Genomic DNA, 13,388 nt, shown 5'->3' on the forward strand with positions numbered 1-13,388 from the left:
ATAATGTTCCCCAGATCATAAGCCCATTTCTCTAGCTTCTATAATACCTCACATTGCTGATAAGGACCACAGGCTGAGATGTGTTGTTCTGTGACCTGCACAGAGGATAATAGAAACACCACAATCTTTGTGTGTCAGAGAGAGCTTTATATGGACAATTGCTGAGAAATACTGTTTGTTTTTGTGTCTGCGCAGATCGCAAGATAGGCAATAACTATTTATTTATTTCCCAGTTTCTCTCTCCAATCCCTGACCCTGTCCAGGACTCAAAGTGGCTTATAACAGTTAAAGCAAGCATAGAAAACTTTCATCTCATAGAAAAGTGAAAAAGTAATTAAACCAGTAATAAAATTTGCATCTGTGTATGGCCCCTGTCTCCTATAGGCAATATTGAATACATAGATCAAGACGGAACCTAGTGTGCATCCTTGACTTAAAATTAAGTAATAATCCAAATAAGAAAAATTCTATGCTGTCGTTAAGAATTTCAGTGACACTGGATAGGTGTGTGCTGGCACTGTTGACAAATACTATGTAATCTGAGGTGAATTAGGGGCTCATCTATGATTTTATGGCATTCTGTTTCCTTGAAATCAATGCTTTTAGCTGAAGAGATTCCTCATTCCTAATTTTTTTGCTATAGGTTTGGTGCACCAAATGTTGGTTTCTCAAGGTATTTCACTGTTTTCCCCCTCCTACCAATCCCAGAGTGAGGTATGTAATAAAGGCATATAATAATAATGGCATGGCATTTATTTATATTCCAAGACCAAGTCTCACATTTGTTTTACCAGTTTGAATAAGGGTGCTGAATGTCTATTTAGTCAAGCATTACAGCATCAAGGGCTTAAACAGATTAGATGAGAACAAATCCAATTAAAGACCAAAGTCTGTGAAATTTGATAGGCCTTTGGCATGAAAGAATTGTTTGCACAATATCATTAATACTTTTTTTTAAAAAATCCAGTGATTAGCAACCTACAAGAGGCTTAATTGTGGATCAAATATATAAGATGTAGTGAAAAATGTTTAGGTTAAATAGAAAAATAGGTTTGAATATCTATCAATAAATATAATGGTTAAGGAGGTATGCCTTCCTCTGAATGGCCATGTTACTGCATGTCTCATGAGCTCCAGTCAGCCTCTAAGCCTATCAGTCCAACATCTGATTATGGTTTATCCAGTTTCATCTTATAAACTTCTCAGGAGAGGAAATGAGCAATTTCATGGGAAGTTGTTCTCCCTCATTCATAGTTTCTTCTTTTTCTTGAATTCAAACCAAAGCCACTCTGCTGCCATTTCAAACCACAATTTCCTGCCCGCAAAGCAAATCAGAGACAAGGAAGTCCAGTAGTTCTACATTGTCACCAAAATAAGTTTTTGATAAGTAGGGCTATAGCTCAATGACAGAGAAGGCTCTGTTTCTTGCATTTCCAACCTAAGCCAAGCAAGATTCCCAATATAAAGCCTGGAAGACTGTTGCCAATCTTCCCAAAGCTTGGACAAGTTACATTTTAGATCTACAGTTCCCAGAATGATTCAGCTGGAAAGGCTACTGGGTGGCTGGGGAGCTGTTTACATATGTGAACAGATTACAAATAAGTTAACATTTATTTTCAGTGTTTAAAAATATTTTTACTATTTATTCATTTAAGAAGTGCAGCAATTCTTTTATTGACTTGATGATTTATGTCTAACACTAAATGTAGTGTGGTTATTTACTTAGTATTCAGTGAATAGATCTCCCTTACATGTGACTATTCTTCAAAAATCATTTTGGAAGCAAACTATGGTTCTTCATTTCATCCACCCGTCCAAAATTTATTTATTTATATGCTCAGAAGATGCATTCTCAGTTCATTATAAATCATGGTTGGTTCCCCCATGAAGCCAGTGAAAGCTGTTTCCACTTTTAAAGGACTGTCATCACCAAATTATTCTGTCAAATGGTAAGATGACAAATCTTACTGGGATGGTTTTTTGATTTATTGTCCCTAGGCATCCTATATGCCAGTTAAGGTGAATTCACTTTCTAGGGATTATGTCCCATTAAACACAATGAGATTTACCTCTGATTAAACCATTCTGCTTCATCCTTACTTGTCAAATTTTGGTTGGGAAAAACCATATTCTCCTTTCATGTTTGATATTTGTGGAATGCTAGTTCACCACCTAAAAGTGGCACCTGGTATTATACAGTTTTGGAAGGAGAGGCCTCAATAGAATCTAAATGAAGTAAAATGTGAATGTGGCTAAGGCAATAGTCAGAGGTGATCATCTGTCAGATTTGCCTTAGCTATGGGTTTCTTGCTTTGGGAGAAGGTACCCTGAAGAATCCATTTGTTCTTGGAAGCTAAAGAGGTCAGTCCTGGTTAGTTTTTAAATAGGTGAGTGTCCAGGAAGACTAGGTGTTGTAGATCATATTTCAGAGACAGGCAATGACAAAAAATTTCTTGAGTAAACAAACCCCTATGAAATTCATGGGTTCAACATTAATCAGCATGTGATTTGAAGATGCAAACACATACAAGATTCCTGCTCTGTAGTCACATGATTTATAAAGCTCAGTGTGGAGCAATTTACAAAACTGAGGTGGATTTTGTTTATCCCAGGGGAAGAGTTTCAATTTAGGAAAGCCCCCAGGAAATGGTTTCCAGTTGTGGCTGGCATTAAGAGCACAAAACTAAAGTGAGTGAGGCCTGGTGTCATTCTTGCCAATGAGAGCATTTCTTCACAAAGGATGCAAAGTGCAGGTCAGTTCTTGACTGCTCAGAGTAAACCTTGGAGAAGACATGTAAAGTACATTTTGATTCTATGCACTGAGCAACCCAAAACTCCCTTTTGTTCAATACCTTTCTGGACTGGAAATCAGAGCTCATTTCCAAGCAATAGCTATCAGCACCTGACCTTTAAATAGCTTCATATCTCCAATCATGGACTGGGGATAGGGGCAGAAAATGCTTGTTGGATGCTTGTTGGATGTCTATGGGCTGTAGTTATTTGATAAGAGATTTCCAATCCCTGATATAAACTGTGGCTACAATTTTGGCGCTCTGTGGTTGTTGTTGTTTTTTTAAAAAAGCCAAATGGAAATGATCTTAAACAGATCCTACATTAGTACAACCAGCAGATATTCTTCTGATAGTTCTTGGTATAAGATTTGAATTTAAGAAATAATTGAATATGAACTTTTAGCAAAGCCAGAATTGAGAATGGAAAACCCCAGAAAATAACAGGTAGCACTGCATTTTTGATTCTCTGGAGAAAACCAGAGACAAAGACAATTCTATGTTAAATATGTAGTCTTGAAAACTGAAAATCCAATGCTAATATTTCTATTTAAGTTCAAGGCAATAGGATTGTTTTGTTGGATGAATGGAGTAACGGACTGGGCTGTGAAATTAAACCTTCTACTTCCAAGCTATCCAAGTGTAATTGTTTTTCTGCAGATTTAATGCAGTTGAAGCAAAATGACTGAAATTGTGCTTTTTTCCATTGAACTTAAATGTAAAAGTTACATTTTCAAAGTAATAAAAAGTGGATTTTGTCCTGCTCCTCTACTGAAGCTTCCAAACCCATTCACAACTGAAGACTTTGTAAGGTAAAAAAAAGTGCTATAGTTTTTTCTCTGAGCACACATTGTTCCAAGGGAAATGAGGAGTTTCCCACTAGTCGCTTTAACTATCAACAGTTTTTGGAGCCTAGGTTAGCTCCAAGTCAAGTGTTTCTGAAAATCTCTACACAGAATGACTAGCCCAAGATCATCTGAGATTCTTATTACAGTAAAATAAGAAATTGAACTTGGATCTTGGGATGTTCAATCTAACATCACTGGCATTAATGGGTTTTTTTTCCAAACATGTAAAAAAAGATTGCACTGAAGATTGAGGTGAAAATGTGTAGTCTGGGAAACAGTTGGGGGTCCTTATTAACTTTGCATATAATGGGGGATGCTTTCCCAGCAGTGTGTGAGGATTTACATCTCTGTGCCATTAATACAAATAAGAGATACTGTTTATGCATAAATGCGCTGATATTAAAGTGGAAATGTACTGCAAAGGTTGGCTTTGAGAAGATGCATTTTTAAAGGGAGGGGCAGGGGAGAAAAAAGGCTGTTTTGCCTCTCATCTAATAGACTTTTAGCATATCCTCAGCAGATATGCTGCTAAAAAATGCATATATGAATTTAAAGTAATGGAAACGATGGTATCAAAACTAAATCAACACACTAACATGTCCAGTGTTGACACTGCAGGATTGTGCCATGGGATTCAGCATCGTGAAAAACGTATTATTTTAAAATGAAACATTGACTCAAGCTCCCCTCTTTATATCTTTGGTGCCTATCCAGGGTGATTGTTGAATGTTCTCAGGGTACTTTTCAGACAGCTTCTCTCTTAGCCAACTTTCCCATTTATTAAGTTAATACAAACATCGAAACAGCTTTTGTGAGTTAATGTGAAAGGCATATTTTTCATTTGTATGGTTGTTGCATTTAAAGGAAGCATTTATGGGAAGATTTGAACCATTGTTTTGGAAGTTTGGTCCAGATCCATTGGTGTTTGGGTTCCCAAACACCAATGTGCTCTCTGGTTGTAGGTGAACTACAACTCCCCAAATCAAGGTGAATTTTCCCCATATTCTTCCAGTATTTTTTGCTGGTCACGAGGGCTCTGTGTGAGGGCTCTGTGGTCCAATTCTGCCTTTGGTGGAGTTCAGCATGTTCATTGATTGCAGGTGAACTATAAATTCCAGGACCTCCAACTGCAAAATGTCTAAGCCAATTACCCTGAAAACCCACCAGTATTCAAATTTGGGCATATCAGGTATGCATGCCAAGTTTGGTTCAGATCCATCATTGTTTGGGTTCATAGTGCACTCTGGGGGCCCTTCCACACAGTCCTATATCTCAGAATATCAAGGCAGAAAATCCCACATTATCTGGGTGTGGACTCAGATAAGCCAGCTCAAAGCAGATATTGTAGTATTTTCTGCCTTGATATTCTGGGATATAGGGCTGTGTGGAAGGGCCCTATATGTAGGTGAACTATAACTCCAAAGACTTCCAGTATTTTGGTTGGTCATGGGGATTCTGTGTGCCAAGTTAGTTCCAGGTCCATCATGGTTGAAGTTCATAGTTCTCTTAGATTGAAACTGAACTATACATCCCAGTACCTACAACTCCTATTAATCATGGTGAATTCTCCCCAAACCTTCAGTTACTGATCAATTCCTCTGTTTGCTGTTTGCCATAGAAAAGAATTGGAAAGGGTTATGGGAGAGGCAGTGGGCGGGGTCATGAAAGCCTTCACTTGGATGGTAGGTAGTATGGTGTTTGTGGAGGACATTGGCAGGGCTCTTGTACATGTTCACGGCACTCACTATAACCTGCAATGTCATTGCAGGGAGGGCCATTGGTGTCTCCTGAGTAGAGGGAACAATGTTTGTGGAAGCAAGAACTTGTCTATGTCAGTGGACACCCCAGCCACACACATACGCACATATTTTCACTTTTATTGTGTGTATAGATTATAAGGGGGCATGGGTGCGGGTATCACAATGCGAACCTCAGCAGCAAACCTCCAACCCATAAACTAGACCTGACATTACATGGCATATCTTTTCAATGGCACTGATATAAAGTTAATAGTGACATAGTATGGTGGAAATTCTACTTTTTGAGGCTGAATGCCCACTCACCAAGAGTTTGAGGAATTGTAGTTCAAAAAAGTAATTCGACAACATGTTATTAGTATAGTCACTAGTCAGTCCATCGCAACCATTGACATGGCATTTAGTCAGTTCTATAACTTGAACCTTGTGATCTGGTAAGAGTATGCACAAAAAATATTGTATGCAAATTCCTTCATGAATTAGCAGTTGCATGCACAAATGTATCGTGCACATTTTGTGGAGAGAAAAAGCGGGGCATTAGTAGTAGTAGTAGTAGTAGTAGTAGTAATTGTTGCTAGAACTTCAAATCTGTAACCAGTATTCAAGTTGTGCATGCAATTTTTTAAAATATTTTTTTTGTATTTGACAACATAACACACTACAATAAACACACTAAGCACTACAAATTACCTGAATCCTTCCTCCTTCCACCTCCCTCTCCTACATAAACGATTTTATAAAATTGACTTCCCTTCTTCCAAACTAAAGACCGAAAAATTAGAGCATGTTATATACTGCTTAACTAAAATATATATCTTCTGACTTAAAATTCAACAAAAAAAATTGAATCTTGCAAACATGATCTTACCTTCTTTCTTCTTTATGAAAGATAAAAAAATATTCCCAGTTTTTAAAGAAGTTGTCTAATGACTTCTCTCTAATCAAAATAGATCATTTGTCAATTCATGGCATTTTAAAATTTTAAAAAGTCTATTCTTTCATAGACACACAATTATTTCTCAGGCTCTGGGCATACAACAGCCTTGCAGCCAATATCATATAATTCATCACCTTACAATTAAGCCTCTTTAATTGCTCATTTGACAACCCCAATAAAATAATTCAGTTGTACATGCAATTCTTGATGCTGATTTGATAATTGTGCATATAGTGCCTGTCAAAAAGGTTCACAGAGCAAACTGCCTGAAATGGCTTAATCTTATCAAAATAAAATATAATTTATCTACAGTAGCTATTATTGAGCCTTTGCGAAGCCTGCAGTAGGGAATGAGCTGAAGGGCATCTGTCTGCTTATGTTATTCAAAAGTATACTGCCTCTGAAACTGGAGGTAATATATATATAGCCGGCATGCCAACTAGCCTTTGATATTAAGTACACCGTCTGACTCTTCAGAATATAATTTTAATTTGGGCAAAGATTGCCCTTTCTTTAACCAAAACCAAGGGTAAATGTTTGAATCAGTCATCTGAAGAAACTGAAAAATACTCAACAGTGCAATTGCCCAGATTATGTTATGGGATCCTCCAAACTTGTAAATATTTGACTTCTTGATAGTACAAGTAACTTCAGCTGTGTTGTAGTTCTGAAAATCTCCAAGTTATTATTCATATTGATATTTATTTCTGAGGTTTGTTTTCTGATCAAGGTAACTTTTTTGACAGGCAATTTTTATAAATTCAGTTTTCCCAGATAGTTTAGGAAACATAAGAAGAATAATCATAGAGCCTGCTTTCTTTTTGTCTACTATTTCTTTCCCTAGGCTTGGACAATGTTTTCCAGTGATTCACTTTCATACCATGCCAAATTGATTGATGACAGATAAAAGCAGTTTCCATTGGCACTGTGAACTTACATTAGTGGAACTTCCGAGTTGGAAAGTTCTCCAAGTTGGCTGCTCTACATCTTCTTGGCATCATCTTAACCCATTTATGGTGGTGATCTCTTTCAAAAACATTCATTTATCAGCTCTTTCATGCGGATACTTATGTGACCCTCAATGTTTATCTTTATGTTTTAAGGTTCTTGGATTAATTTTAAAAGTATTACAAGTCCGTTAGCCAACTGTCATGGGAACAACTGCCATTGGCTCTCCAGGCCTATGAATTTCTTCCAGAAGCACATGGATTGACACCAAAAGTGAAGGAGAATGAAGGCACATTGGTGAAATATGTAATAATTGACAATTTGTGTATTTGAGCTATAGGTTTAATGTTCAACTATGACTCCAGGAGACCAGGGCTGTAGAAGCCCACTGGGTGACCTTGAGTAAGTCATACACTCTCAGCCTCAAAGCAAGGCAATGGCAAACCTCTCTGAGCAAACTTTGCCAAGGTAATCCCATGATATATTAACATTTGTTGTTAATTGTCAGTAAGTTCATTTCAACATGACCCTGTGAATAAGAGACCGCTAAAACATTCCTTTACTAAGTGACTTGATTAGATCTTGCAAACTTAAGGCTATGGCTTCTTTAGCTGAGCCAGTCCTCTTCTAATGAGGTCTTCCAGATTCAACTTAGAGTTACCGTAAGTTGGAAGTGACTTGAATGCACTCAATAACAAGAAAGCAAGGAGAGCAAACACATTTTAAAACGTGCTGTGGTGTGTTTTGATTTAAGAAAGCCCTTGCTATAAGTGGCAAATGTGCCCTTTATTATTTTTGACTTTACATTTCAGTTTTTCATCTTAAAATTGAAACTTTGGGAGTTAGATCTCTGAATTTTTTCCTTTTCTTTGGAAAGTTACAGAGGCTGTTGACCAAAAGCAATTAAAATATCTTATTTATAAATGTTTAAGTTAGTTAGCGTCCTTAAAATCTATCTTTTATTAGAGTTGCAATCACTCATTAGGTATCCCAGAATTGAAATGCGATTTCTCCTACTTCTTGATCATGGATGTTAATTTATGTGCTTTTATAAGAAATCCAGCCATAGGGAACCTATAACCCTCCCAACATTGTTGGACTACAGATTTCATCAGACTCAGACAAGTGAGGTAAGACTTGAAATATCATTCTAGAGTTGGTGGATCAAGATATCCCCATCCCTGGCATAATATAAGCTATTTGATTCATAGGCCATCATTTAGCTCTGTATGCCTCCTGAAGGCGCCAATACTGAGGTCACTATAGTTCACAGCCTGCTACTTACTTACACACCCACCCTATTTTGAAACAGAACATCTATTTATATGCTGGGTTTCATATGGTTTGTATCTTTTCTTATGTATATGTAACACTAATTAGCCTGAATGATGCTGAAATATCTATTTGTCACTATCAGCACTCATTACAGTTGCTTCATGCTAGAATTTCAACTTGCTGATTGAGCTGCCACATAGTTAAGCAGTCTTTTTGCCTTTTCTGCGATTTTGTTGGGGCAAGAGTCTCCAGTCTGCCCATGAATGCATTTCTGGAAGGACAATAAAAAATATACAAAAAATACAGAGACAAATCTCCTGGGTACATAGGTGATTACTGCAATAACTCATCTTCTCAGTTCTGCTTTTCCTGGAGCAGCACAGCTATTAATCAGTGAACTTTGTTCTTATAGGAGAGCTCAGTCATTAAAAATACTGGGACATATCAATGTGAGCTGCACAAGTTAGGGAAAATGAGTCGCTTTTCCCCCAGGTCTAAAACTGTTTGACTTGTGCATTGTTGAAGGCTTTCATGGCCTTAATCACTGGGTTGTTGTGAATTTTCTGGGCTGTATGGGCATGTTCCAGAAGAATTTGACCTGTATGTGAAAATTAAGAGACATAGTATTGTTTTTATAGGACAGGTATCATCTTAGGGAAGAGTCACTAATGTTCTTTACCACATGAAGTAGCTGCACTCATTCTACCACCTCAAATCCAACTAGTTAGGATCAAACCTTAGGATAGGAATTATGGTAATTACAGTTCAACAACAATAAGATCACACATTCCCCAGCTCTACATTAATTAAATTCTGAAAGTAGCAATCACATGTGGTGGTGATGGCCATAAAGTCACACAGCTTTGAGGTTAGACACATTCATGGAGATTAGACTATGGCTACTAGTTGTGCCAACTGTATTTTAAATGCAATCTTAGAGATAACAAGGCTATGAATGCAAGTAATTAAATAACAGTGGTGGAAGAAGGTAGCTTCATGCCAAGCAACCTGGGTCAGGCTATTTTACAAAATGTTCTTTGTGTCCCGTCTCCCTTCCTACAGAAATAAATATTGGTGCCCACAGACAAATAGTCAGAAGTATTTGTACATTCAGATTAATTATAATTCTGGTGTGCATGGTTAAAAAAGCAAACTTTTTGAACAGGAACATTAATAACCTTTCATGGATTTTGGGAGTGTATAGTACAAATTAGGTCTGATACTTTTCCACAGGATGCCTGGTTTATCACAGTGTAATGTCTCACTGCTCTTGGCTTATTGCAGTATTTCAATTTTGTGGTGGGCAAAGATCTCTCTGCTCATTGTATGATCAAAGTTGTGCCATGAATAACTCCTTTGTTAAAATGCATTTATCAGCTGTTGATTAAATATGTACAGTTCCACAGCAAAAAAAAGCTGCAGAAAGATTAGAGCAAAAACTGGAGCTGAGTTCAACATTTTTAGTCATTTCAAGATTTGTTTTTTCCTGAGTTCACATACAGTGTATGACCAAACCATCACCTAGCCCTTTCTACCAGAAGTATATGATGCCTGTTGGAGAACTACATACTTAAAAATGGATCATTTCAAGTTTGTTCTTGCTTTGTTTAACAATTATGCCTTGAAAAAATGTCCAATTTCTTCTCAAAGGACTCTTTACAAAAATGTTTTGCACTGAGGTATATAGATTCATCTCTGCATCTGAATGCACTCTTGCTAGGGTGTAAATCCTTGACCATTTTGTTCTGATATGAAGAATGAATGATTATGGGAGTTTTTACCCCGCTATGGGAGAAAACAAATAATTCTTCAAAGTATTGCCCTCATATTTGAACATTCTGAAATGTTATGGAACAATTATTCTCTGTAATGGAACATGTGAGGGTTTTTTTTTCCACCCCCACCCCCCCTTTTTTCTAAAAAAAGTTTATGCAAAGAAACAGATTTTTCTGCACAGAAAAAGGGGCTTTTTTGCACAAAACCCCCAGATATTTTTTCAGGCCATTTGCATACTGGGAGAAAATTTGGCCAGATTTTTATTCATCCATTATTTTTCCCAATAAGGCTTTTTGACTGTTAGGAAACCCTTTTTTTTTAAAAAAAAAAGGAAAAATAAATATTCTTTCCATCCCTAAAGTACACATTACTGGTCATTGGGAACATTTTATTTTAATTTGTTCATAAATGTCCTGGAGTTAACAATGAGTGACTAAATTCGCTTGTCACATCAGATTATGTAAGTTGCTGAGAACAAAATCATATTGCAAAGAGAAATAGAAGGATCTCAGTGAATGAAAAAATATGCAGTAGAATGTCAAATGAGATTTATTGCAACTAAATGTAAAGTGATGCTCATTAGGGTGAAATAAAACCAAATTAAACTGAAAAAACCCCAATAGGATCTATAAAGCAATAGGATTTCAGTTGGCTTCAAGTGAGCTAGGATTGTAGTAAGTAGTTCTGGGGAATGGAAAGATATTAAAAATGTTCAGAAAATGACCAAATACATGTATTTTTAGTGTTCAGAAACCTCGACAAGAAGGCTGTTGGATAAACAATTTTTTTCACATTTAGGGACTTATTCCGTGCAACATTTGCATGTTATTATTTTGTGCAGAAAACAGCAAGTCTTGCACATAAAATCATGCTTTGTATGTGCAAAATATTGTAAATTTTGATTTATTATGCTCAAAATGTGCTTGCGTTAGAATCTGCATACAATAATTTTGCATAGTTGTGGGTCCCAGTTACACTACACAATTATAGATTATTTTCCCCACTTTAACTGCCAACCTGGAACATGTTGTTTAGTGAAGCACTTATCAAGTTCTCCTGATGAGAATTTTAAATGCCCCTTTCTTAAACTACAAATCTTAGGATTCTGTTGGATGTTGCCATGACTTTTAAACTGCAATGTAGTACTATAATTGTGTAGATTGAATGGGCCCCCATTCACCTCCACAAGTGAAAGAAGTATACTATGCAGCTGGAAAAGGTTCAGAAGAGGATAACCAAAATGACCAAGTTACACTGCTTGATGATGATTAGGTATCCAGTTGGTTTCTATTTAAGTAGAATGCTTGAGAGAGTGTTACTCTGATTGACTAATTTATTATTATTATGCTCATTAAGAGATTCCATTTGACTTTTCTGTGAATAGAGCCATTTCACACTACACACTATGATTCCACTTTACCTGTTATGGTTGCATCCTGGAAATTGTAGTTTGGTGAGCACTAGAGAAAATTTAAAATGAGCACCCTTAAATAGAAACTTCCCTAAATGGAAACAGGATATCATATACTATTACCATTACTATTAAAGTGGAATCAAAGTGTTCTAATTGTGTTCTATGAAAGGGACCATATTAGTTTTTCTTTATCTCTTTTCTATTTTATGAAAAGATAAGACAGTGGAGGTAATGTTTCAAATATATGGGCATGAATCATATTGGCATTCACATTTAAAGTACATTCACTACATCAAAGATATTTTCCTGTCTGTGTACTCATGTCAACAATTGATTCAGTGGGCATACTCTACTTGGAAATAACATTTAGGAATTAGCCTTGAATCTGGTGACAAAACCAATGAAAAGTAGACTGATAGACTAATTTCGTACTAGGGTAAATGTACGTGTTTGTTGAATTTATCTGTAATCCTGGGAGTGCTACGAGCAAAAGTGAATTGTACAACATAGTTGCTCATTCAGTAATCACAATTTTAATGCAAGCAATAGTTGTTTCAAAAGAACCCCTATTGTGTTTCTGCTATCACAAGTTCCTCTACTTCTCAATTTGTGTATGCGAACAACAAGCTTGCTGATGATAAATTTATCACATTATCACTACATTAGAAAATCAAACGCTCTCAGCACTCTTGTAAGTACAGTTTTATGAGTTGGAATGCTATAGTTTTTAAACTGGAGGCAGAGCATATTTTATTAGGTGACAACTTGTGATTTTGGAAACATATCTACAAATATGGAAAGTATCCTCAAAGGTCTTTTCATATTGATGGAATAGGCTCACTGCCACCTCATCATTTAGTTACCAGCTCACTTGGTTTTCGGATCATAAGCACGATTCTTCAGCTGAACCTATCTAGAAGCATGGCCCAAGAAGTACCCATATTGTAGCAAGTAAAATGATCTGAGATAATTCAGTCTAGATGAAGATTTCCTTTATGTGATTTTACATTTAGCTGCAGCTTGGAAAAGAACAAAGAGGCACAGAAACCTCAAAGGTGCTCTTGGAACAATATTCACCGAGCATTGTAAAACTTAGAGGTGGGGAACATTGGTCTTACAGATGTTTTGGATCAACTTCTAGAAGCTGTAGCCTGTGTGGCCAATGGTAAAAGATTATGGGAATTTTCAATCCCTAGATCTGGGATTAACTTTGCCAGTTCCTACTGAGGACAGCTAAGATGCATGTAAAATTGTCTAAGCTACTCCTTGAAAATAGTGGTGGATGCATGGTGTCCGCATATATATAGTGGTGTAGGCAAGGGGACAAGAAGAAAAAGACTTCAGACACAGCGGATGTGAAGGAAATAAAACACTGATGAAATAAATTGCATGGAGCTGGCAGATGTGCCTGCCTTGTCACTGCTGGTTTTTCCTGAAAAGAGTCCAAGTGATGGTATATTGAACCAACATAAATGGAGGTTTATAATTTATTTTTAACTATTGTTTTAATTGTGATTTTATTGTTACTGTTTGTTTGGCATCTAATGGTTGCCGGTTGTGAGCTGCCCTGAGTCCCCCCCCCCGGGGGGGGGGGGGTAAGTAGGACGGGATATAAATGCCTGAAATAACAATAATAACATGAAT

General features: G+C 36.7%; 1 protein-coding gene across 1 annotated transcript in view; it reads left to right on the forward strand.

The window, feature by feature from the left end:
* SIM1 (SIM bHLH transcription factor 1) overlaps positions 1 to 13,388 on the forward strand; it is an 89,885-nt gene that overhangs the window by 54,369 nt on the left and 22,128 nt on the right. The window lies entirely within an intron of this gene.

Source organism: Anolis sagrei, chromosome 1, assembly GCF_037176765.1.
Source record: "Anolis sagrei isolate rAnoSag1 chromosome 1, rAnoSag1.mat, whole genome shotgun sequence".
NCBI classification, from domain to species: domain Eukaryota; kingdom Metazoa; phylum Chordata; class Lepidosauria; order Squamata; family Dactyloidae; genus Anolis; species Anolis sagrei.